The sequence below is a fragment of the Macaca fascicularis genome, chromosome 1 (genome assembly GCF_037993035.2).
Source record: "Macaca fascicularis isolate 582-1 chromosome 1, T2T-MFA8v1.1".
Lineage (NCBI taxonomy): Eukaryota > Metazoa > Chordata > Mammalia > Primates > Cercopithecidae > Macaca > Macaca fascicularis.
The window spans coordinates 45,786,641-45,813,721 of record NC_088375.1 but is presented as its reverse complement, the minus strand read 5'-3'; positions in this window follow the sequence as shown (position 1 = coordinate 45,813,721).

Sequence of the window (27,081 nt, the reverse complement as noted above, 5' to 3'; positions counted from 1 at the left end):
TTCTATTGTATCCTGAATACTGAAACAACGCTAGACACACAGTGATTATGCAATACATATTTTGAGCAGACAAATGAATGCTTCCTGAATTAATCCTATCTTATTTATCAATATCTTATCAATTTTTCTATTTTGTCTGCCCCAGAAAATTAATACCTTAACTCTGCTGGAGAAAAATAATACCTGAGTACATCTGAAAATATAAAGCAAAGGAATACCTGGGTATATCTAAGGCATGAGACACCAATTCCTGAGGTTTACAGAAGTGTTACGGAATTCATAATTCTTACCATCCACATAAACTTACCTGATGGTAAGAAATAAAAATTTGGCTGGGGGCGGTGGCTCACGCCTGTAAGCCCAGCACTTTGGGAGGCCGAGGCGGGTGGATCAGGAGGTCAGGAGATCGAGACCACCCTGGCTAACACAGTGAAACCCCATCTCTACTAAAAATACAAAAAATTAGCTGGGAGTGGTGGTGGGCACCTGTAGTCCCAGCTACTTGGGAGGCTGAGGCAGGAGAATGGCGTGAACCTGGGAGGCTGAGCTTGCAGTGAGCTGAGATTGAGCCACTGCACTCCAGCCTGGGCGACAGAGTGAGACCCCGTCTCGGAAAAAAAAAAAAAAAAGAAATATAAATTCTATGACAATTATAATTGCTATTCTACAACAATTCTGTAACAATCAGGAATTGGTAACTTACAGGCTTGAAGCTTGAGTGATAAGTCATCCAAGGCAATAACCATAATAAAATCAAACAATGGGGTAAAACTAAACACTACAGATATATCAACACTTGAAAATCTTTGGGAGAATTCAATGGGTCAGTAAAATTATAGTCAGTACTTCTGAGCTGAAGAGAAGAGCACAAAATAATACGGTGAAAAGTAGAAAATGTTATCTGATTATATCTTTGAGGTACTTCTAGATTTTATTTTTTCAAGTAGGACATGTTTCCTAGAGTTGCTTTGCTAAATTATCAGGAACATTATACACACCATAGAAGAGAGACCAACCTTATAAAAGGAATATGTTTACTCTTGTCTTTCAGTATACCTGGAATTATTTTTTGGCATTCAGTTAAATATAGTATTTCATAAAGGAGAAAAGTCAAACACACATCCCAAGGGATGTTAACTTCATATATTTAAAATACATTCCCATGTGTGCAGGACAGATGTAAGGATTGTAGCATTTCTTTTTTTTTTTTGAGACAGAGTCTGGCTCTGTGGCCCAGGCTGGAGTGCAGTGGCCAGATCTCAGCTTACTGCAAGCTCCGCCTCCCGGGATTACGCCATTCTCCTACCTCAGCCTCCTGAGTTGCTGGTACTACAGGTGCCCGCCACCTCACCAGGCTAGTTTTTTTTGGTATTTTTTAGTAGAGACGGAGTTATGGGGTTTCACCGTGTTAGCCAGGATGGTCTCGATCTCCTGACCTCATGATCCGCCCATTTCGGCCTCCCGAAGTGCTGGGATTACAGGCATGAGCCACCATGCCCGGCCAGCATTTCTTTAAAAAGAGAGATGGGAATTTACTTCCCTTTATTTCCTTAGAACGTGTGTTTACAGTGAAAAGAGAATAATAAGACATTTCTAACTACAGTAGAATTCATGTTTGAAAATAGCAGAAATTTATTTAGGGTATTTTTAAAGTTTTCTGGATGTCAGGACCTTAAGGTAAGATATAATTCAATAGCAATAATGCACTTTTATGGTTTATTGAACAGGAGAGTGTCTTAGATAAAGTGATTTTATAATGATTAATTTGACAAGAACAATTAGTAAAAAAAGAAAAAAAAAAGACTGACGACAGAGTCAACACGAGATCTGACCATCTGACCATCTGACATGAAACTTAAGGAAATGCATGTTGACTGTAGCACAAAACAGAGAAGATAGACTGAGGCTCGGGTGAGGGAGAGATCAATGTGATTTAGAGGTTACTTCATTATGGACAATGAAGTATTAAATAACAATAAGTAGTAGTTACACATAACTTCAATTCTAAATATATCAAAATACAAGATATTTTGATTTAGTTTGTCATTATTAAAGACTGTTAATAACAATAGACATGTTAAACATTAGAATACATAGAAAACATACACACAAACACACACATCATGACACTGAGATCTCAAAGTATTTCCTTGATTTAGTCCATATTCCAATGTGTTTTGTAATGAACACAGTTTTTGAAGAAATAGTAACATTGTTTGTTTACATATACTTGGATTTTTTAGAGTTTCTGAAAGAAAAGAAGTAAAATTCATCAATTATCACATTCTACAAATTATTGATTACATTTTCACTGTTTCTTGTCTTTGAGGAAGTTGTAGAAACATTTAGAAACTTAAGTGTCTTTTAAAGAAAAAGTTTAAGTGAAAGTTTAAAACACTTACTGCTTTCAAGTGAATAGAAAATAATACCTAGAGTTGATTACTTTCTTTCATGTAAAAGATGCCCTTTACTCAGCAGTAAATTTCCTTCCCAATTAGTGTTGATTAAAAAGTGCCCTAGGGAGCAGCTGTCATGGTCTCTACAAATCTGTTGCTGTATAGCTTCTTGTCCTTTTGAAGATATTTGTTTTCTATTTAATAAATTACAGACAGTATATTAATGATGCCACTTTAAAAAAAATCCCTTGTGTATATTTTAGAGTGCGAAATCAGCCAATACAAACAATTCCAAGTCAATATCTAAAATGGCAAGAAAGGATTTTCTGTAAATATTAATGGCATTACAAACACTTCCTGGCAGCCTTTGAATGCACATCTTTAGAAAAAAATAAGCATAGCTACCATTTTTTAGATAGGATGATTACAAAATATGTGATACGCTTTATCTCACTAGTGTTCACTAAGCTACTGTTCCATTATCCTTGGACTAAGATACAGATATTTTTTTTTTTTTTTTTTCTTGTGGAAGGGTTTTAGTGCTTCATGGACCACCACCTGAAATAATCTTCGCCAGGAATTTTGCACAGCTGGTTTCCTTCAGTGTTTCAGGTCTCAGATTAAATGTCACATCCCCAGAGAGGTCACAATTATTCATATTCATTAAACTTTTCAAGTCTACATGTATTATGTATCAGGTCCTTCATTCAATTCTTTTATAAAATGAAGTATAATGCATATTTTATACTTGTTTATATTTTTTGGTTTTTATTTTTTAATTTTTCTTTATTAGTAAAACATTTGTCTCCTTGAGTGCACACACACCCACACACAAATGCTTAATCTACTTTATTAGGCTCTGCCTCCAAGGATTATTTAAATATTGCTACTTAAAGATAGAAATGAGAATAATATTGGAATTCCTAACAATTTAGTATTTGCACTTTGCTCATAGTTAGATGAAAGAGCTCTTTCATTAATTATAAAACATTTTACAAATTTCTATTTTCATGTAAATTTTTTAATATTTTGATGTCTTTTTCCCTTGGAGAGTTGTTAGATTGTCTTGTCTTTTCTGTTTCTAGATCACAGCCTTCTAACTATGTAATACTAACTACTCCATATAAGTTTCTTCATTTCAAAGTGTGCCTTGGCCTTGAATTATACATAAAACAATAAAACTTTATTTCTACTTTCAGAAAAAAAGTCTTCACATGATTTGGTGGTCATAACAGTAGGCTTATAACTTTTTTATAATATGAGTTAACATTTAATTTTAATTTTAAAACTTATTGAATGTACATATTGTTCTAATTATTATTGTTATGTGCAAACCATTTCAAATTTCATGCCATCACACAACAATCTTTTTACTGTGCTTAATTAAGAGCAGTGAGTGAGGGAATTTAACAGGACCCAGCAGAGATGCTGTGTCTGTACATAAGTAGTAATGTCTAGAAACCCTGAGGGCTGAAATCTGGAGCTTCTTTATTCCCATATCTGGTCTATTAACTAGGATGACTCTAAGGGCTTACTTGGATCTCTCAACCAGAGACATAATGTCTTCATGTGACTTGGACTCACCTGATCATGGTGACTTGGTTTCAAGATGGAACGTGCTGAGCAAATATACCCAAAGCTAGTGATTCAAAACTCCAGGTGAAAACTGTATTGCCTTTTAGGGCCTGGTTTCAGAACTCACATAATGTCACTTGTGTCATTTTCTATTGGTTTAAACAGTCACAAGCCTGTCCAGTTTTGTGATAAGAACACTTAACCTGAGCTACATCCTCTTAATAAATTTTTGAGCGCACAATAGAATATGATATAGCAGATCTCTAGAATTTATGTAACTGAAACTTTATGCCCATTGAAGAGTAATTTCCTATTTCCTTTACCCTCTAACCCCTTAATTCTACTCTCTGCTTCTATGAGTTTCCCTACTTTTGATATTTCACATAAGTGGAATTATGCAGCACTTGTCTTTCTATGAGTGTCTAATTGCACTTAGCATAATGTCTTCCAGGTTCACTCATGTTGTATATGGTAGAATTTCCTTCTTGTTTTTTACTGTTGAATATTCTATGTGTGCACCACATTTTCTTTATCTATTCAACCAATGATGGACATTTAGGTTGTTTCTATGACTTGACTATTGTGAGTAATGCTGCAATGAACAGGGAAGTGCAGATATATTTTGAGATCCTGATTTGAATTCCTTTGGCTATATACAGAAATAGGATTGCTGGATCACATGGCATAACTATTTTAATGTTTTGAGGGTACTCCACATGTGTTTCTTTCTTTTTTTTTTTTTACAGTGGCTGCACCATGCTACATTCCCTTCAATAATGTATAAGGGTTTCAATGTATTTACATCCTTATCAACACTTGTTATCTTTCTGAATTTTTTGTTTGTTTGATAAAAGCCATTCTAATAGATGGGAAAAGATATCTCATTGGAGTTTTGATTTGCATGTCCCTGATAATTAGTGGCATTGAACATCCTTTCTTATACTTGTTGGACATTTGTACAACTTCTTTAGAAAAATATCTGTTTAAGCCCTTTGTCCAATTCAAAAAAATCTTGAGAAAGAGCAATGCTGGAGACATAACATTTAGTGATTTCAGAATGTTACAATTCTATAGTAATTAAGATAGCATAGCAGAGATTAATATACAAAATGCATAAGGAACCCTAAATCTCAACAGTAGAAAACCAAATAATCCTCTTGATGATGGAAGTTTCAAATTACCCATAGCCACTTTAAAACCACCACACATGTATTTTCACTTATCTTCAGATACATATTTACATGCTGTGCAATTAGACAAAATTTCTAAAATTACATTATTTCTCATTATTTCTGGCCACAATATTATTTATTCTAAATTCTTTGACTCAACGCAAGAAAAAGATGGAGATAATGCAGGTTGTCCATTTTGTAAGAATACTGTGTATAAACTTAATCATGAATTAGGTGTATACTTACAGGAAATTTATAGATGAAATCTTTTCTATCAAAATTATAGGAAAATAATTTGGTGACAAAATGTATTCTCTTAACGAAATTACTTAATATTATTTTATGACACTCATAGTATAAATTTATTTTTCAACTGGAGAATAAACTTACGTATGTGTTTTATTGATTTCTCAGTATTTTATATGAATTTTGTTTGATATTCTCCTTCAAAATTGAGACAGCATTATGTCTAGGAAATATAAGAAGATTTCTAGATATCACCCAGCCTTTCAATCTGCATAGTGAGTACATACAGGGATTAATTTCCGAATCATTCTGGTGTCAACTCTGTTAGAACTGGTTCTGGGGACATTAAATGAATTTGCACTACCGGGACTTGGGCAGTGAAACCTGTCCTATTTGGTTTACAAGAAGTTGTTTTAGTCTTCTGTCACATTAAACTGCTCTTCATTTTTTTAACCTAACCCTCTGCATTTACCTGGGAAATGTGATTATTTCCTAAAAGTGAGGTAATGTTTATGTACATTTTGCATCTTTTGTATTTTTATTGCTCCCAGATAAGTGCCACATATGAAGAAATACTTATTTTAAGATACTGTACTGGGTTCACAAAATCTAATTACTGGGAAAGTGATATGATAGACTAGCAAATGTAATTCAATGCTTTTCTTCATTTATGTGTATCTTTACCTTTTCTCTATAAATGTCTTCTACAGTTCGCAGCACTATTCTGTTTCAGGAGCTAGCATTTATAACTCAGTTTCATTGTCTTCCTTACTTTTTTTATTAAACCTATTATTTCAGAGTACTGTAATTTTCATACAATGTCATGGAAAGATGACTGATTTTATAAGGAAAATATATCAATTTATTTTAAAATAATATATTCAATTTTAATTTTCAATAATTTTTGTGCTGCTATATCAACATTGATTCTGACTTTTAATATTATCCTCAATGTAAAAGAGATGCTTAATCCAATGGTGAATTCAATTTGATTACTTCAGTGAATCTGAAACTGTCAATCTGTTCTTTCCACAGAGCCCATGATTCCTCTTTACTAAGAATCACTCATCAAAAATAAACAGTTGCATCATTGAAGTGGATTTTAAAGGGCCAAAGTGGCAAATACTCGAACATCATTGATATCCTCAATCATAGTCTTCTACTTCTGAAAAAAGAGTAATTTCTATTGCCTGATTTCTAAATGAAAAAAAGAAAAAGAAATATAGGAAAGGAAAAAAATGCTTTTGTACATAACTTTTTCTTTTTTCCCTGATTGTTACTGAAGTTACTAGGAAAGACCTGGAAGCTAGCAATATCATTGCAGAATTCTAAAGCTATCCTGCTTACAGTTTTTTGGTTTTATTTGTTGTTTGTTTGTTTGTTTGTTTTAGAAACTTGCAATATGAGTTGCATACTGACAGTAAAATAAAATAATTAACTGAACTCTCAACAATCCAGGTTGCTATTTAAATGAGTCTCAGCATCTTGAACTATTATGGTAGGTAGGTAACATGATGAAATATTTCAACTGACAACAGAAAGTTATTTCTAACCTATTTGAATACATTAATTGCTTTGAGTGGAGAGCAGTAAAGAAATTGCAGTTTGTCATGCTACTTTTCCAACATTTTAATATTAACTGGTCTCATAAATTCTGAAAGTAAATGATATATTGCTTCTCTAATAAAACAGATTTGCAAGTCAATATAATCTCTATATTTTCAAAAATTGAAGATTTGTTTTAGTAGAGAATCAATTATGAAAAATTATAATATTTTTCTCCTTAAAGGCATGAATCTTTAATAAGGCAACATTAGTTTAGAAACAATTCTTTCTCTAGAAATAATATGTACCACTTATGGTTGAGATGCTGTGCATGCTTGTACAAATTTTACTGTGCATAATTAAATTGGACCTACATGTGAATCTTATAAATTGAATATTAATTATTCTGGCAACACTGTGTGGTAACCATTGCTGCTCAATTTTTTCAAATAATAAAACCCATGTCAGACTGAGTATATAAAAACATCTTGTGAGCCTCCTTTAAACTAATGGCAAGTCTGCAGAGAAGGGTGAAGGTGTAAACCATTACCCCACAAACACAACAGCTTAGAGGTAGGGTCAGGGGCAGGTTGCTAAAGTTATGTTATAGGGGAATCAAAAGGTTTTACAAAAGAGATTAAGTACAGATTCAGTCTGTCATCTCTTCTATAATCAGGCAATCTATTAACTCAGCCCAGATTTATTGAGAACCAGCTATATGTCAGCCACTATACCAGAAACTGCAGCTATACAGACAAAGAAATATGGTTTCTTCTCTGGAATATTCTTCAGCACAGATGAGAAGATCATAGTATACAACTAGTTACAACAACGAGCTGAAGTACTGTAGTAGAGAAATCTACAAATTTCTCTGGGGACACAGAGAAAGTGAAAAAGTTTCGTCTTTTAATAGGCATCTTCCCTCTGATCCTAAAATGTTAGTTTTCTGTTTTCTTCCATGCTCCTTTAACTCTTCTCTTTCTATATGTTACCTGTCTAGATAAAGTCCATCTCTTTGCACACGATTGTAATAACATCTCACTTAATTACAGTAGAGTACAGAACCACATAGCTCATTTCTTAAGCACAATGCAGTACATGCATGCTTTTGTTGTCTTTTGCCTAAACTTTTGATTTTTTCATAAGATAATGTGAAAATCCAGCCAACTTTTCACCTAAATTCTCTACTTCCCATTGCTCTACTAGTCCTATGTATATCTAACACCTAAATAGTTTTCAAAATTAAATCTCTAATAATTTTTTTATTTACTTAAAAATATTTAGCTATACTGTAATGAATAACCACATTGTTGTTTCCATACACACCTGTGTGGGGTTCCTTTTGCATATAAAACCAAAGCAAACTTTCTGAACCTTATGACATGAGTTCACCTAATCTGAACAAGTTTTAAAAGATTCTTCAATATAGTTACGCCTATCAGCACTTGTACCAGTGAGTCATGGGTATTACCATATGTTCACATAATCGCTAACAAATGGTTCATCTCAGTTTGTAATTTTGCCGCTAAAATGACCATATGCAATTCCTCACTGATATTTCTGTTTCTTTGGTTTCTAATGTGTTTATTGTTTGGATTTCCTCTTTCATAAATTTTCTATTCATATTACTTGCAATTTTAATATTACAGTATCTTCTTTTCTTGCCAAATTGCAAAAAATGTCTTGATATCCTATATATTACCTACTGGTTTTAGAAATTATGGTTACCTCTTCCAAATTTATAATCTATCTGTGGTATGTATACCTGGGATGCTTTATTGTACAGTATTTATTTAATCATAGTCATAGATTTACCTTAAGGTTGTGCTTTGGGAATTTTAGAATTTCTTCCTTACCCCTAGATTACAAATATCTGTTTATATATAATATATATTAACTGGATACTTCATCCTTCATATTTATTCTTAAAACAAATGTAAATCACTTTTGGACTTGATGTCATTTAAGAAACAAGTTGAATGTTTCTCTACATAACTTACCTTTCTGAACACCAATGACAAAAGAATTCTCTACTCATTTATAGGTCCATATTGATTATACATTTAAATTCTACATAAATAAGCAAATCCAGAATGGTGGAGTACAGATCTCTGAAAATATAATCCTCCACAAAAGCAATGGCAACAATTTTCAATATTAATTTTTTTAGGAATTTAGAAATTAACCAAAACATTTCAAAAATCGGATAAACATTTATTCAACAAAAATGTCTGAATCCAAGTAAGAACAGTAAGCTTTGTAGCATTTTAACTTGTTCTATTGCCATCTCTTCCCCCAACTGCTGTCGCCTTGAAAACCAACAGCCTAACAATTATGGAAGCTGTGAAAACAAGCAGTCCCCTAGCCACCGGGGAGAGCAGAACAGGTTCGGAACTCTCTAAGAGCTCATCCTCAGAAAATTGTAGCAATTTGACTTAACTGTGAGCTCCCTGAAAATCTTCAATCTTTGTGCTTGTCTTTGACCTGACTCAGAATTCACTCTGCCAACACCACCATCCTGTTTGCATTCCTCAGAAATAATCAGTGGCAATTGTTGAACATTTCAGCTCCTAAGGCAGCAATAGCTGTTGCCTAAAAGACTGACCAATGATCTTAAGAAAACCTTTCTCTTAAAATAAATAAATAAATACATAAATAAAAAATAAAAATAATTTTTTAAAAAAAGTACAGTTTCCACAAAGGCCCTTGAAAAGCACTGACAGATTCCAAGAAATCAAGAAGTTCATGTACATATGCTGATCTTTGTGTATCAGGAAAAACTTGTGAAGGCCCTAAACTCCCATGTCTCACTGACCTTGAGGCTGTATACAAGCAAGACGTGAAGACTAAAGCAGAGTTGTCAAAGCCCTATGCTGCCTGCTGGAGTAGTTAAAATATTACCTGATGCACACAGAGCCTATTGACAAAAGCTGGGAGTTTTATTAGTTCAAAGCATTTAAGAAAACTTCTGATCAAACATTATCAAACAGAAAGGTAGTTGAGCAGAGATTTCAGTAGCCACATGTGACAAACGAGGCTTTACAGAAACAAGGCCAGTAAAATCACCACACAGAAAACACAAACAACAACAACACAATTAAACAACAAAAACCCTGGGAAGAAGTATTTTCATTTCAAGTGTGACGTATTGTTTTATTGAAAATTCCAAATAATTTGGTGACTTGGATGCAACAGAAAAGTATGCCATGTATGCAGAAAAAAATAAAGCAGTCCAAAGAAAATGTCTCTGAGGAAGCATGTACTTAGTACTTTACATAAATGTGTGATTTGCTACATGAAATCTTTAAATAATTTGTTATAAATGCTTTCAAAAACTAACATAAACCACGTCTAAAGAAATAAAGGAAAACATGAGAAGAATGGCTCACCAAATGTAAAATGAAAGTAAAGGAATAGAAGGCATATTTAAAATTCAAGAGAAATTTTGAGTTGAAAAGTATAAAACTGAAAGGAAAAAAATAAATTTACTAGAGGAGAACATTGGTAAATTTGAACTGTTGAGTTGCCTATCTTGCAGATAGGATAATTGGAATTATCAAGCCTGAGGAACAGAAAAAAAAAAAAAGATGAAGAAAAATGAGTAAACCCTCAGAAATCTGTGGAACAACATCAAGTGTGCCAACAAATGTCTAAAGGAAATTCCAAAAAAGGAGAGAAAGAGAAAATGGTGGAAATAATGTATCAGGAGATAATGGCCAAGATCTTAAACTTGATTAAAAGCATTAACTTGAATATCCAAGAAATTCAACAAACTCTGAGTAGGATAAACCCTAAGTTACATACCTAAACACATCATAATCAAACTGTCGATAAACAAAGAGAATCTTGAGAGCAGAAAGAGAGACACTACTAATTATGTCAGAATCCTAATAAGATTAACAACTCATGTCTCATCAGAAACTATGGAGCCCAGAGATAATGGAATTATATATGAAAAATGCTGGAAGAAAAAGACTGTCCATCAAGGATTCTATTTAGCACTGTGTTGTTCAAAAGTGAAGAAAGAATAAGACATTCCATGGTAAAAACAAAACAAGACAAGTTTCAGAATAGGTGGAGAAGGAGGGTCTAACAAATTTATCTCATCTTTACCAATTGATTTGTTATGGTATCCTTGGTACATTTATCAATCTCTTCTTTTTGCCAAGTATTCCCCTAGCATCATTAAGGAGAGCACAGGCCACGTTAAAAACACAGTTTATACAAATTAAAAATGAAAGAGTATATCATTGGAGGCTCAAATGGAGTCTCACTCTGTCGCCCAGGCTGGAGTGCAGTAGCGCCATCTCGGCTCAATGCAAGCTCCACCTTGAGGGTTCACGCCATTCTCCTGCCTCAGCCTCCCAAGTAGCTGCGACTACAGGCGCCTGCCACCATGCCCGGCTAATTTTTTGTATTTTTAGTACAGATGGAGTTTCACTGTGTTAGCCAGTATGGTCTGGATCTCCTGACCTCTTGATCTGCCCGCCTTGGCCTCTCCAAAGTGCTGGGATTACAGGGTGAGCCACTGCGCCGGATCTAGAAACCTCAGATTCTAAACGCAGACTTAAAAAGTAGCTCGAGAAGCTGGGGTTGATTCTGGGTTTTCGTTTTCATGTTGTGATGGAGGACGTTATGCTGGATCAGTGATCCTCAATCTTTTTTTCTTTTCTTGCTAGCCAGTCTGTGGAAGGTGTCACACTCCATTAAGTACATTTTCTCAAGATGGTATTTTCTCAGTAAGGGTAGGTTTAGGGTCATAACAGAATCAGAGTTAATGTACAGATGGAGTCTGTGATATATTGTAAGTTTTTAAATGAATAAATAAGGGTAAGATATATTCAAGTGGCTTTCCAATGTATTATAATTTATTACAATATATTCTATTATATTCATTTGATCAAATAAGAACCTATATAAAGTTAAGTTAAAATTTTATTTTATAGAATATTCTAACTAATGAACAAATAAGAAATGGAAGAATTAAGAGAGTCACTGTTTTGCAACCTTGCTAATTTTGGATGACAATGCAATGGGAACATAGAAGCTTATTATTTAATTTTTCTTATTATTCTATCTCTGTAGAAGTTTCCATAATAACGTTTAAAAATCCTATAAAGACCTGTACTTGCCTCTGACATTTCTAGTCTGTAGTATTGGCCTTTTTCTGGTCCTCTGCCAACAGATACAGAATTGATTGTAGTTGTTATAGTATAAAAAGTATAGGCCAGGCATAGTGGCTTACGCCTGTAATCCCAGCACTTTTGGAGGCTGAGGTGGGTGGATTACTCGAGGTCAAGAGTTTGAGACCAGCCTGACCAAGATGGTGAAACCCCATCTCTACTAAAAATATAACAATTAGCCAGGTGTCATGGTGGGCACCTGTAATTCCAGCTACTTGGGAGGCTGAGGCATGAAAATCACTTGAACCCAGGAGGTGGAGGTTGCAGTGAGCTGAGGTCTCACCACTGTACTCCAGCCTGGACAACAGTGTGAGACTCTGTCCCCCCAAAAAATTAGAATATAAATGATTAACTATCCTGACTGATATTAATATATATATTATATTAGTATACAGCATATTATAGTATCAGTCACTTTTGTTTTTCAAAGTAGACATATATTATGAATATTTATTATTCTTATAATTTGTAGAATACATTTGTCAATTTTTAAAGTTCAAAAAATATGTTAATTGGCAGTAAATTTATGGATTATTTGGGGTAATTGACAGTTTTATAATATAGTGGTATCCTGCCCAAGGGTGTAAAAATCACCTAAATTCTTTATTAATGTTTTAATTGTTTCAGTATATAGCTCTGCATATTCTTGAATATGTAAATATCTAGATATATTTACATATTTTGTTGCTAAGAAAACAATTTATTTTATTTTCAGATTAGTTATTTTTGGTATAGAGAAATAGTACTGAGTTTTAAAACTTGGTTTTTAAGAATCTTGCTGGGTTTTCTTATTATGTCTAATTGTTTTTTATTTTGGTGGGCTTTCTGTGAAGAAATCATATCGGCAAATAATGCCATTTTTATCACAATTCCTTTCCACCATTACATCTCTTCTTTCTTGTTATTTCCTGAAGTGTCCTTTCTTCTGTTATGATAAAATATACCACACAGAGCTCTTCATGATAGTACATTATTAGGTTTTATTTGTCTTTTCTCAAGTCCTTCACATTAAATGTTCATGTCTTATTTTCTTATTTCTCAACTCATTATTTTCTCATCATGTTGGAACATATATTACAATGTAGAAATGTGAAAGTAGCTCCTTTTAGTGCTCAGGAAAATTTCAGCTGAATATTGAGGAAGATAATGAAACTGACTCTCACTGCTTTGGAAAGGAGGATTCTGCAAAAGCAAATTATGTATCCACGTCTGTTATACACTCGGTGTTAACCTGTGACTCCCATCAAGCAAAAAAGAACTCCATAGAGACATTTCCTCTTTATATTTTCTAGTTCTGTTGTTTCCAATCCTGTTTAAATTTACATATCTCTTTTACTTATCTTTGAATAATCAGTGTGCTTTTAGTACGTATATGAACACCCAAAAGTCTTTGCTGCAAATTTGCTAACTATCCAAAGCTATAAATAAAAATAAACAGAAGGTTCATTTTTTCTTAATTATTATAGATCTTAATGTTTTTTGTAAAATATATCCCAAAATTCTTCTTGCAAACTGTTTTAGAATATTTCAAAGGTAGCTGTTTGTGTTTTAATGTAAACATTAAGAATTTGTACATTTTCCTTCCCAATATATTGAAGATGGCATACTAGTCTAATCCCCCAAAACCAAATACCAGCTAAAATGGCTAAATTATTGAGAGAACAAAACTTAACAAAATTAATATTGTGTTTGTTGGTCAAATTATGTTTTTATGTGCATATAATTTTAGAAATAGCCACACTTTTGTTGGTATTTGGTTGTGCTTCATTTCAGTATTTCAAATGATTATGGGAGTGTATAAAAAATCAGTGAGCTTCGTAAACTAAGTGATATAAGGCAGCCTCACACTATCCATATACATAATTCCTAATTGTGTAACTTTACTTTGATGGCTGTTGTAGTAAAAAAAAAATAATTAAACTTTAAGAAAATTTTTTAAAAATTGATTTTAACATTGCAGAATTTTTTGATATAACGTCTAATGACATTTAAAAGAACCAGTGATCATGGGACACAGTTTGTGATAGACTGTTCTAAAAGAACCTTACCTTGTTTCCTAGTTTTAGTCCTCCTTCTTGTTTCCATTTAAAAATCCTAATGATGAACAGAAAATCTAACTAAAAAAAAAAATCTAATGATTGACAGTGTCCATTTTACTTAACTAAAGACATCGTTATAATAATCTAATATTAGATGGGGTAGCATTGAAGTACATCACACTTAGCAAAGTGCCCGCAATTAGCAAATTGTGAAAACACAAAAACAGGGGTGGGAAATTCTACCCATGGGCTAAATCCAGCCACACCCATTTATTCAGTTTGTCTTTGGATGTTTTTACTCAGCAGCAGGAATGAGTAGTCACAATGGAGACTCCATAGTCCACGAAACAAAAAAATATTTACGATCAGACCCTTTAAAACTTCATTGGCCCCTGATATAGAATATTTAGGTGTGATTTCTACCTTCAAGATGCTTAGTATCTAAGGAGTTTTCTCTTATACATTGTAAAAGACAGGTGTCTTTTTGAGATACGCAAAAGAAAAACCCAGCTTTTTAGTTGCAAATTTTATCATAGGCAGTTGGAGTCACTATTGTATATTATTTTTTATTTGTGATTCATGTTTCTAGATACTTAGGTCAATGTAGCCCTGGAGGTGTAGGTTCTTCATAATTATGTATCAACAGAAGTTTCTAAACTCCTTTGGACAATTTAAAATCAATAAGCTAATGCCATCTCTACAGTTCTCAACCATTCTTAGATTGAGTTGTGCAAATTATTTTAAGTATTTGGAACCATATCTTTGGGCCAACACCATCTGACCCCATTATAGTATTTACCATATTTTAATGACATTTAAAAAATACACTTCTCAGACTAAATGTGAATATCTTTAGAGCAAGGATTGTGTTTTATTCTTAAATTTTATTATTTTACATCATCATAAAGATTCAACAAATATTTTGAATAAGTTAATAGATATCTGATACAACAAGATGGCTATGTATTAGTAACAAAAATTACTAATTAGTTGGTATAAGTTTAAACAAGATAGATGTGAATGATTTGTACTATAATATTGATGGCCTCAGCCATTCATTTCTTTTTCAGTCAAATGTATTGTAATCATTCTTACTTTACGTGTCTCGAAGCTACATGTCATTGCTGAAATCTGGAAAGATGAAAGCATTTTACTGAATGTAAGCAGTTCACTTTGTCATCTGTTTGCTAATTGTGTCAACAGATTCAATTTAGGCATTGTTTTAAAATATGAACAAGTTTCTTCTTACATCTGCCATTTATAAAAATCTATATTAATATAGTAATATAAAAATGATCAGATAAATATTAAAAGGAATTACTAAATTTAGAAAAATGTTTTGAACTTCTATTAGACCAAGGAAATATCTAATCACCTGGAAAAAAGAGAACTTTGACATGAAAAACTTTTTTTTCCAAATGCATAATATTTTCAAATGTCCAAAGGAGAAAAGGAACCTTAGAAAACCACGAACATTTAAGGAATGCGTAATTAAAGTTAACATAATAATACATGTTATACTTTGTGTTATTTCTTATATTATAAAGTAAACATAATACAACAGAGTTAAAAAGTTACATTTTCAAATTTTATGCATCAGAAATATAATCAGATATCTAGTTTTTATTTTTTTAATTAAAAACTTGTTTAATGTTACTGACTGATTAAAATTAGGCCAAATAAGAGAAATGGGTGAGTACCAGGCTGTAAAGAAAAAAAAAAAAAATCACAGAGGAAATATTAGAAAGTTTACTGAACTTTCTGAGAATGTCCTTTTCTTACATCTCCACTGGTAATGTATGAGAAATAGGACTGTGGAAAGTCTCTTTTGTTTCTAAGTTTTTCTCACAAACTGAACATCTAAAGAAAATGTACCTTGATTTTATTCTCAACCCAGGAAATTTTAAGTTACTCCTCATTTAATTTTTAAAAACTTGATAATTTTATTTTAAAACTTGATAAAAAAAGCAAGAATCTGCTTAGCGATTACTTTATTCTGAAATTTATTTTTCTCATTGATAAATTTGTGATCTTTGATGATGTGCTCTCTGCTGTCTCAGACACTTGGCTTGGTGCAGGTACAAATCCAAAGAAAGTTACCAAAGATAAGTATTGCCTGGATGAAGTTCTCCATAAATTAGAAATGTAAAAATATACATAAACATCATTATAGAACAGGCTGCAAATGCTGTATAGTACAACATCCTCTTGTTGCTATATACTATCACAAATAACTGTCAGTATAATTTTTCTCAAGTTCTACATTGAGAACAGCACCATATAGCTTTTAGTATATTCACAGAGTTGTGCCATCATCACAATTTTAGAATATTTTCATATTTACCCCTAAAATAAACCATATACCTTTTAGTGATGAATTTGTTTCCTTCCATTAATTATTTACATCCTCTATGGGTTTGTCTATTCTAGACATTTCATATAAATGAAATCATATAACATGTGGTCTTTTGAGATAGACTTTTTTCACTCAGCATGATGTTTTCAAGGTATGTATAATACTATAGCATTTACTTTTATTTCATTACTTTTTGTGAATAAATACCGTGCAGTTGCATGGATAAGCTACCTTTGCTTTATTGGTTGGTTCATGGATATTTGAGATTTTTCCACTTTATAGCTATTACAAATAATATTTTTCATGAACATTCATGCACATATTTCAGTGTAACATGTGTTTTCATTTCTTTTGGATAAATACCTACGAATAAAATTACTAGTATGATAACTCTATGTTTAACTTTTTGAGGAACTTCCAGACTGTTTTAGAAACTGTCTGCATTATTTTACATCTTCACAGGTAACGTATGAGGACTCCATTTTCTCCATATCATCACTTGTTTTCTTTCTTTTTTTCGTAGCCATCCCAGTACATATAAAGTTGCACATCATTGTTGTTTGGGTTAACATTTCCCTGATGGCCAATAATGTTGAGTATCTTTGTATGTGCATATCGCCATTTGTATATCTTTTTTTGAAGAATGTCTATGCAGATTATTTGTTCATTTTTATTGGGTATTTTGTCTTGATATTATTGGGCTGTAAGAGTTCTTTATATATTCTGGATATTCATCTCTTATCACAAATATGATTTACAGATATTTTCTCCCATTCTGTGGGTTGTCTTTTTACTTTGCTGATGGTGTTCTTTGAAGAACAGTTGTTTAACTTTGATGAAGTCCAGGCAGTTTAATTTTTAAAAATTCTCACACTTTTGGTGTCATAGTTGAGAAATCATTGCTTCTTCCACGCTCAAAATACTTATACCTGTGTTTTCTCATGAATTATATTTTTTAGCTTATATTTAGGGCTTTGTATTATTTTGAGTTAACTTTTGCCTTAATATGAAGTACAAGACCTACTTCATCTTTTTTGTGTGTTTCTACCCAGTGGTCCCTGTATCATTTGTTGAAAAGGCTGTTCTTTCCCCATTTAATCTTCTTGGCACTCTTGTGAATGACAGTTAAATTTGTTATTGACTACTGGACATTACAGATAATATCTTGTAGAAATGCAGAATTATGTTATCTTTTACTTGAGGTTTTTATTTTAACTGGAAATTTAGTTGCTGGTGGATCTCCTTGAATTTTCTTAGACTTGGTTTTAGACTTCGTTAGTGTAAACCAAAGGAAAAACTAAGGCATTTCTGAATCCCACAAAATTGGCACTATTAGAATTCCACACTCTGCATTCCCTTAGGATTTGGTCAGGACTGAAGTTTCAGCTTTGCTAGGATGTGGTGTCTATTCGCATGGGCTGTTTAACATCTCAGCTACATGTTAAAGATACCTCTCCAGTGGTGGGGCCAGAGTCCCTGGATAGTGCTTTTTCTGCTTTTCCCCATGACCAGCACTGCTCCATTACTACACACTCCTTCAGATGTTAGATTCGGAAAGACCCAAATGATCTGACTTTTTGCATGTATATCTCAGTCCTCGTGCACTGGCAGGAGTCTCACCTTGACCCATGGAGCTCCCTCTCTGCACAGCTCCATCCTCTCTAATGCTTCATCCCACAGACTCCAGCCACTTCAGCTGCCCCAGCTTACCATTTGCTCTTCAGCCTTTGTGGAAATGCATATTCTGCTGGACTGATGTCTGATTGTTTGGAAAGCTATCCACAGATGTGAAGCTGGCACTCTGTATGGTTAAACTCGAGTTTCCCTCTATACAGAGAACACAGCCTTATATTGTCTGCTGCCCATTGCTTGAAAACAGTTTTTCTGTCTTATAGTTCTTGATAGTGGCAGGGCTAACCCAATACTAATACTTTACTATAGCGATTTAATGTAGACTTTTATAATAACCCCTTATAATGGGTATATGTTTGTTTACTTTATCTAAATACTTACAATACTATTTTCACAGGGTATTGATTCCATAAATTATTTGTGATAAATGATGACATATTTCACTATATGTGTAATATCCTGGATTGCTTCTTATAATTCTGCCTTGTACAATTTTGTAAAATTCAAAGAGAGATAGATAATTCTGGAATGGCAGTAAAAATTACAACATACCTATTTCAATATAGAATGCTAAGGGAAACTGAAAAAATGCCTTCTATAAATTAGCTGAATTATTTGAATGCTATTCAAATTACTAGAAATCTCTTACTAAAGAGTACAAATAACACGTTTGCTGAAATGATAACAAGGGAGAAATTATTCTAAATAAGTAGAGTGCTCAGCTGGAGGAAATAATTAAGTAATGAATGGTTAATTGGTAGAGTAGGAAGTTGGCATGTAGGTACATTAAAGAAGATTAAAAAGTCTCAAGAGACATGGAGCAAGTGAAAAAGCAATTTGTTGTATTAACCATGACTCTTCCTTCCTCCACGTTTCTGAGAGATATGTAACAACATCATATTTCAAGGAGAAACCTGATATCTTTTATTTATTCGCAAAATGATGAAAATTATGCAAGTCAGAATAGAACTATTTAACACATGCAGCTAGAAGATTATCATAGAAGAAACACATATGTATAGTAGGCCATTCCTGTTCTCACCATTCAGTAGACTATGGGAGAAATAGTACATTGTCTGGTAGAATATGAACACAGTCCTCCCAAATAACTTTCTTATGTAGTATTATTTTATTTATGAGATACAATAAATCACCAAGTTATATGAAATTCTGCTCGATGGGAAGAGACTCTCTGATCTCCCAAAGACTTTAATTTCTGCAAACTCTCTCGCAAGTTTAAGTTTTTATAATCAGATCTCCTAGCCCTACGAACAAGACAGTCTATATTTGTAGGGTTGCCAGAAAATATACAAGACTTCCAGTTAAATTATATATTATATTAATAGAAACAACTTTTTAAAATATAAGTACATCCTAAATGTTGCATGAGATGCACAAATACAATAAGTCCTCACTTAACATCATAGATAGGTTCTTGGAAACTGCAACTTAAAGAGAAATGAGGTACTGCATAATAAAACAAATTTTACCATAGGCTAATTGATATAACAAGAGTTAAGTTCCTACTGCATACAATATGTCTTTTCACTTGAAGTCCCAGTTTCCAATAATCTATTACAATACTATAAATTATTTCTTATTCATCTATAGAAACTTTTTGTTTTTTTCTGGTTGTTTTCAGTATTTTTCATCATATTTTTTTACAATTTGATTATTTCCCTTCAGTGTTGGATAAAGTTGTTACTTGCTCCTAACCAAAAGAAAATGGCAAAACTATAGGGATTTTGTTGATATAATTAAGACTTCTAATTAGCTGATTTTCAGCCAATAAAAGGGAAATTTTCCTGGTTAATATGCAGGCATTCTCTGGAACAGGAGACTTGAAACTGTAAAGATGCTATGCTGTTGGTTTGGAAAAAGTGCTATGGTAAATTACTATGGAGGGGTTTCCTCTGAGACCTGAAAGCTCAGTCTTATCACCAAAAGGAACTGAATTCTGCCAATTACCTGAGTATAACATCAGTAGATGGCCCCAAGCTCCAGGTGAGAACACAATAGTCAACATCTTGGTTTCAGCCTTGTGAAGAAAAGGAATCACATAGGCTGTTTCTGGACTCCTGATCCAGGGAAGCTATGAGATAATAAATGTATGTTGTGTTAAGTCACTAAATTTGTGGTCATTTTTTATGCAGTTTAGAAAACTAACACAGAAACTTTAGTGCAAAGCAGAAATAGTTGGATGTGATCACACTTTCACTTATTGTATGTAGATATCTTCATCTAGTCCAAGTTTGTTTTCTCTTCTTCCTAAAACACATCATTAGATAAAATATAGATGAAGATAAAGAAGTTTTCTCACTAGTTTTCCCTTATATCTGTAATTTTTCTCCCAGATTAAATTGTAAAAATCCAAAGAGTTTATATTTATTTGTCTCCCAGTGTCGCCTGTCACGTGGCTAAGTTTATTCTATTATTCAATCGATATTTGCTGATTATAAAAACCAAACCATAAACTCGGTGGACTGTACATTTCATAATTAAATAAATAAAACAATGGTGTAAATAAACCAAGAAAAATGGTTAATTGGCTAATTTGCAATGCTAACTCATTTAAATAAGGTAAAATGATTTCTACCTTTTACTGAAATGTTTCCTCTTTCCCCCTTATTGACATATTTGCATAAGTCCTCTTCTCTAAAATTTTTAAAATTAATTTTAATAATGTATTTCCCTGTATTTTCATATTGTTTAATTTTCTCCCATTATATTAATGTTTTACTTTAATAATTAGAATCATATTCTATTTTATTATGTTCAGAAAGTTTTTAAATATAATATTATTTTGAGTATTTAGTGTGTAGCAATGTTTTATTTGTATTGCTGCGTTTAAGTCTTTGTTAATACAAGCTAAATATAAAAATGGAATCAATATGAGCTTTTGGAAATCTTTAAAGTCTACTGCAATTGCATGTAGATGAAGTATATTTGAATTTAATTGTGTTATACCTGTTTATTGTAGAATTCATATGCCTCTTTTTGGCTAAACATAAACATTATACTTAAAAAATTTAATATTTTAATATTTAAGAATTTTAGATATCTATGCATAAGAAAACTAATATCTGTAATTTGTTGTATTGGTTAAAGTGCAAACCTGAAGTAAGCATTTTCCATACACAAAATAATTAATATTAATAACTCATGAAAATGAGATTTGAACTCTGAATATATTAGTACAGTCTGGAGAAAGATAATTATATAAACTCTAAAGAAATTTGGAGTAATAAAAGGTAAAGAGAAAATTATAAAATATAGATGTTTCATTTCACACAAGTATTTATGTAAAGTTGGCCTTAGACATAAATTTAGTGTGTGAAAAATTTAATGTAAGGTTATGCTGCTTTAGAAAGAATTTGATAATGTGCCCAGTGCTGACATCCTATAGCTAATTTAAACTGAAGACATTTACATATTTCTGGCTTCAGACTGCTAAATTGAAATGTGTAGGCTCTAATTGCATTCCAAAAATTATTTGTAGGGAGTTTAAGAAAAAGATCTTTGAAATCTTGTTGGAATGCTGTTTATATATTAAATATGTCAATATGTAATGTGACTAAATCAGTGAAAATCAGTTTCAAGGGAAGAACATCTGTGAAATCTGAACATCTGTGAAATTCTTTTACAATCATCTTAAATTTTACTTAGAATTGCATGGGGGTGTCTTGATAGTCCCCAGTTATTCTCTTGAACTTATTGCTATCTCAGTCTGCATGTCATGTCACTGATCTCTTTTGGTTGTTAATCAGTTTCACTTTGAGATACGAGGATCAGACAAAATTCAATATGTTTGAAACGAAACTCACTCTTCCTGTGAAATGGACCATCTTCCCTGAATATCTGACTTATGTACTTAGCCATTAACCAAGATCAAACATGTTTTTTCCACATTATTCCCCATTGATACCTTCAATTGCTTCTCATATCTTGCTAATTCTTCCTTCAAGTTGTCTGTTATATCTGCTAGCTCTATTTTCTCACAACACACATAGAAATATACACATTCTATTTCCGCTTTTCATTAAGGCCTGATAAATCATTCATTTTAAATGGCTTGGAAGCTTTCTAATTCTTTCTAAACTTTCGTCTTTAATTTATCCTCCATGTAAATATCAAATTAATCTTATAAGATTTCTTCATGTCATTTTCTTACTCGAACAAAAGCAACAGTATTCAATTAACTTACTATCCAACATTTTCCAACATTTTCAAGACTCTTTCTATATCACAGTTTTCTATTCTCTGTATATGAATTTAATTTATTAATCACCTCATGCTGTCCTTTTGAATTCCACATGGTAAATCCTAAGTTCCCCAGATTTGCTTTTTACTTTATGCATAACCAATGAAATTTGTTAACATTTGGCTTTGAACACTTAAAAAGCCCTACCAATTATTACTAAAGAAATCTTAAGAAAATACATTTCTCTCACATAACTCAGGACAGCAATTTCTATTCTGTTATTATGAAAGCATTCTTGCCAAATGTCATTTTTAAAAAGCCACCTGAAAAGTCACATGGACCTTAAGCATTACTGGTTTGTGCTATAATGCTTTTTCTGCCAAAAGTCCTGATACTGAGAAAATATTCGAAAGGTGTTTTACCTCACCAGGAAGACAGAGAGGAGGGGGAAAAGGTAACCCAGGCAGAAGTAACAACTTGTGGTAAAGACACAACCTTGTGTAAAACTGTGGAATATTCACAGATCACTGAACCGTGTTGGTCTATGGGTTGAAGTGAAAAATCAGACACATGATGAGTTTTGAAAAGTACAGGAGTATGAATTATGTAAGTCTTAGGGTGAAAAAGAACTAAAGCCCAGGTATTTATTTATTGTCATTGTAAACAGAAAAGTAAGTCATCACAATTTTATGTGACTCTCCATGGGATACACAAATGTAGCATTCATCATTAAATAAAAGATGGCCTCTGGATAACTTGTTCAAATATAATTTAAACTTAATATGTTCTAATGTTGTAATAGATATAGGGATATAAACTCCTCACATTTTAGTAAGAGAGACAGACAAGAAAATGACTAATAACAAACAGTGTGGCATAGCATAGATGTTTATTGTCCATAAAATAATTTTAGAATTAAGAAATAGAAAAAAATAGAGAAATAAAAAATGCATATAGATTTTAAAAGTCTGAAAAGTTAAGTGTATGTGAGTAAAGAGGGAAGAGAAAATCAAGGAAGAAAAATAATAAAAATATGCTTATGAGTAATAAAGAAAGAAAAAGCCATCACTGGCTGAAAAAGTACAAATTGGTGAGTATGAGATGTCTTGGATAAGTATTACTAGTTATGAAAGCAGATGGCAATGGCGTTATGATTTTGGAGCTTGGTTCCCTAGGTATTCCCAGCCTCAAACTTGATGTAAAACTTGATGTGAAGATTTGGCCTTGTGGAACATTAAGTCCCCGAGAGTTTGGGATATCTTTTGTTATTGCATTACAATCTAATCAAGGCTGACTCATACATTAAGCACAGTACGGACAGTGCCTAAGGCTCATATTACTGTAGGGACCTGAGAAAATGTCTTCATTCCTTTAAAATCAGAATAAAAATTATTATATTCAGGCCTGGATATATCCATCTTTATTATCTATGTAGCCATAAAATATAATTTTTATGGAGGATAGGACCACAGATGTCTCAGGACCTGTGAAAGTCATAAAGTGGCCCAAAGCCCTTTCTGAATAATAGGAGTTGAGACCTTGTTGTTGGATGTGGTCATAACACAAACATAAAATAACTGGAAGTGACAAGGTGTCAAGTAGTCAGTTGCTAAGAAAATTGTAGGAATGAAGAAACTTTCTTTATATTACATAGTAATAAAACATTTGATAAAACTGTCACCTGTGATGGTACAGAAGGCTTATTATGAACTTAATTATGAACATATTATGAACTTCATAATATCCATAGTGTGTTGATTTGTATTGGCTATGTTTGGCAAATTAATAGAGGAAAAATGAACTCAGAAAATACTATTTTATTGTATTTGTACTATTTCTATTGTATTTATACTATTTTAATATATTGCTATTTTAAGCAAAACTGAAACAAAGTAAAGAATACACAAATCCAGGAACTTGTAGAGATGAAAGAGGAAATTGATACACAAATTGTAAAGGATAATATTAAAAACCACTCAAGAAACAAACTTGAAGAAAATATCAAATAAAGGGTATAGTTATTATACCTCCTATTAAAACCAAATGAATTAAAATACCATTGAGTAATTCAAAAAGGGAAACTTAGTATATGCGACATATCTGAATCTCAAAAACGTTACACACAGTATAAGGTCTGATTCTACAGATTGTATTCTGTAAGTTTGCATTTACAGGAAGTTCCATAACAATCAACAGTCATCAGAAGCAGCTACATGATTTTATGCCACAGTACAAAATAGAAATTGCAAAGTCCTTTTCTTTTTTTTTTTTCCCACTCTCTTGGAGGGTCTTGCCGTGCTTCCCAGGCTGAAATGCTGTGGAGTGATTATACGTTACCGCAGCCTTAAACTCCTGGGCTGAAATGATCCACCTACTTCAGCCTCCCAGTAGCTGCAACTATAGGCATGTGCCACCACATGTAGCATTTTTAAAAAACTTTTTGTAGAAATTGGATTTTGCATTGTTGCCCAGGCTGATCTCAAACTCCTGGCTTTAAGCAATCCTCCTGTCTCAGTCTCTCAAAGTGTTGCATTTATAGGTGTTAGCCACCACTGCCAGACACATTGACCATTTGTATTGTTTTTTTTTTTTCAATTTTATTTCTGCTCTGATCTTTATTATTTATTTTTCTCTACTAATTTTGTGTTTGGTTTACTCTTGCTTTTATCATTCCTTAAGATGCATCATAGGCCAGGTGTGGTGGCTCACACCTGTAATTCCAGCACTTTGGGAGGCCCAGGAGGGCAGATCACCTGAGGTCAGGAGTTTGAGATCAGCCTGGCCAACATTGTGAAACTGTGTCTCTACTAAAAATACAAAAATCAGCCAGGTGTGGTGGCGGGCACCTGTAGTCCCAGCTACTTGGGAGGCTGAGGCAGGAGAATCACTTGAACCTAGGAGGCAGAAGTTGCAGTGAGTTAAGATCATACCACTGCACTCCAGCATGGGTGACAGATTGAGATTCCATTTCAAAAAAAAAAAAAAAAAAGATGCATCATTACATTTTTTATATGAAGTTTGTCTACTTTTTTGATGTAGATGCTCGTTGCTCATTGTTATAAACTTTGCTTTTAGTACTTCTTTCATTATATCCCATAGGTTTTGATTTGTTTCAAGAAACTTTTAAATTTTCTTATTTTATTACTCATTGATCAGTCAGGAGCATATAGTTTAATTTTGACGTGTTTACATAGTTTCCAAATTTCCCCTTGTTTTTGATTTCTAGTTTTACTCCACTGTGGCTAGAGAAGATACTTCATATTATTTCAACTCAGGGGTAATGTTTTAAAACTTCTTTGTGACCTTACATATGGTCTATCCTGGAGAAGGATCCATGTGCTGACAAGAAGAATGTGTATTCTGCAGCTATTTGGATGAAATGTTCTGCAAATATCTCTTAAGTGCATTTGGTCTATAGTGCAGATTAATTCCAATATTTTCTTGTTGATTTTCTGTCTGGATGATCTGTCCAATGCTGAAAGTGGGGTGATGAAGTCTCCAGCTATTATTGTATTGCACTCTATTTCTCCCTTTAGCTCAAATAATATTTGCTTTATATAACTAGCTTCTACAGTGATGGGTTCTTGTATATTTACAATTGTTATATCTTCTCGCTGATATGATCTCCTTATCATTGTACAATGACCTCACTTGTCTCTTTTTACAGTTTTGTCTTCAAATCTATTTTATCTGAAATACATATAGCTACTCCTGGTCACTTTTGGTTACAATTTGCATAAAATATATTTTTCATCCCTTTATTTTCAGTCCATGTATGTATTTATAGGTGAAACGTGATTTTTGTAGGCAATAGATCATTAGATCTTATTTATTCATTCATTCATTCAGCCATTCTGTATCTTTTGATTGCAGAGTTTAGTTTATTTACATTCAGTGTTATTATTGACAAGAAAAGATTTACTATTGTCATTTTGTTATTTATCTTCTTGTTATTTTGTGGTCTTTTCTTCCTTAGCTTCTATCTTACTTTATGTAAAGGTTATTTTCTCTGGTGTTATGCTATAATTTTGTGCTGTTCGTGTGTGTTGTATGTTTTTCAGTATGAGGCTACCATGACGCTTGCAAATAACATCTTTAACTCATTATTTTAAACTGATGACAACTCTGATTGCAAAAATAAGCAAACAGAAACACAAAAATTGTTATCATAAGCAAAAAAGGAGAAATAATAAAAAATATATATCTTAAATTTTCCCCCCGCTTTTTAACTTTTGGTCATTTCTATTTATACATTATAGTTACTGTCCATGTCTTGAAAATTTGTTGTAGTTATTATTTTTTATTGGTTACTCATGTAGTCTTTCTACTTAAGATAACAGTAGTTCACCCACCACAGTTACTCAGTTATAATACTGTGTTTTTCTGTGCAATTCCTATTACCAGTGAGTTTTGTAACTTCATGTGATTTCTTATTGCTCATTAACATCATTTTCTTTTTGATTGAAGTACTTCCTTTAGCATTTCTTGTAGAACAGGCTTGGTGTCAATTAAATCAGCTTTAGTGTGTCTGTGAAAGTTTTCATTTCTTCTTTATGTTTGAGGGATATTTTTGCTAGATATACTGGTGGTGGCCACCACCACCAGGATTGTATTGATTCAGATCTGGCACATCACTGGGTCTTGCCCAAAGCCTACTGTAACCACTCCCTGGCATCTGCTAATGTTGGCTCAAGAGCCTGGGGCTCTACAATCAGCAGTTGGTGAAACCAGCCAGG